We start from the raw sequence: 1243 nt of genomic DNA on the forward strand, positions 1-1243 counted from the left end.
AACTCGGCAAGCCTCTGACTTACCCCCAAGTTTGTTATTTCTCTGTAATGATTAGCAGCAAAATCCTTAAATCATACATGTCTTGACAATTTGGCGAGTGGAGGGTTGGGCGGATATGTTGTGGGCACTGGGACGGCACCAGGTGTTGGACCTGCCTAGGAAAGAATTCAGAGCCATGACTCAAACTATAAGAGAACATTTATTTGGAAAAGAGGTAAAAGAAGTAATTTGTATAAGAAATGGGTTTAGGAAACAAGTTATAGAGGTAAGGAAGGGCCCTTGGAGCTTGGGAGTGAGGAAGGAAATGGTAACGAGCCTGGGGGAAGGGAAAGGAGCCAGCTGCTCCTGGGAGGGAGAGGCACTGGGTCTTCCTTTCTAAGGGTTTTAAGGGTTGAGATTTTAGGGGAGGTCCCATCTCAGGGGAAGATCTTAAAGGTGTGTCCTTTCAGCGCCTAGGTCTCCACTGATTGATTGGTGGGTGCCAGGGCAGGGGTCATTATCTAATGCAACTGGTCATGAGCTCAGCCTTGGTGTCGCTTGTCTGGTTTTGCTGCTTCTCTGGGCTTGGAGTTGATGTACAACTGAGGCCTAGAAGTTATCTCTAGGGAGGAAAGGTCAGTGGTCCTGACTGCATGACCAGTGATCTGCTAGGGGAGGAAAGGTCACCTGGGGGCAAGGTCCCACCCTGCCATTGTCCTTTGCTAGGCAGCCAGGGCTTTCTACCTCGCCCACCCTCCTTGCTCTGCTGATCGGTGTCACTCACTACCACAGACACAAACACGCTGGAGAGGCCGGAGAGGCGCCGGTGCTCTTGGAACTGGCTTTGGCCAGAGCAGTGGCCAGGGATGGAGTTGCCTAGCCCAGGCGTTGCTGCAGCCACGCCTTAACCTCGCTGGAGGCTGGGGGGAGGGGGAGGCCCTTCGGAGTGGGCGGCCTGTGTGGGCGGAGCTTCCGGCCCGCACACTTCTGCTGGCTCCCATCAGCCAGCGGGGCGTGGTGTAATCCATGGGCGGAGACCTTCCTCACCCAGGTCCTGGATAAAGCAGCCTCCGGCTCTCCTGGCAGCTTGTGGGGCCCTGGTCTTCAGGTACGTTTGGCGGCTCAGGATCGCAGCAGGACCCCTGTGGCCGGCTGGCCTACGGCCTGGGGGGGTGGGGGGGGGGCGAATTGCGCCGGGGCTGCTTTATGAATGTTTTATTGGTTACCCATTCTGCTTGGAACCCAGGCCATAAATGGAGAATGA

The 1243-nt window shown here is 55.5% G+C and overlaps 1 protein-coding gene across 2 annotated transcripts in view; it reads left to right on the plus strand.

Moving 5' to 3' along the window:
- Positions 1 to 975: 975 nt before the first annotated feature.
- The window catches only part of NCOA4 (nuclear receptor coactivator 4), a 15574-nt gene continuing 15306 nt past the window's right edge, over positions 976 to 1243 (plus strand). Inside the window, exon 1 of one of the 2 annotated variants that reach the window (XM_006097551.3) lies at positions 976 to 1087. The gene's annotated coding sequence lies outside the window, so the exon portion shown is untranslated. The remainder of the gene's footprint in view (positions 1088 to 1243) is intronic. The other variant, XM_006097552.3, reaches the window with a different exon arrangement.

This window comes from Myotis lucifugus, unplaced genomic scaffold (assembly GCF_000147115.1).
Source record: "Myotis lucifugus unplaced genomic scaffold, Myoluc2.0 scaffold_206, whole genome shotgun sequence".
Lineage (NCBI taxonomy): Eukaryota > Metazoa > Chordata > Mammalia > Chiroptera > Vespertilionidae > Myotis > Myotis lucifugus.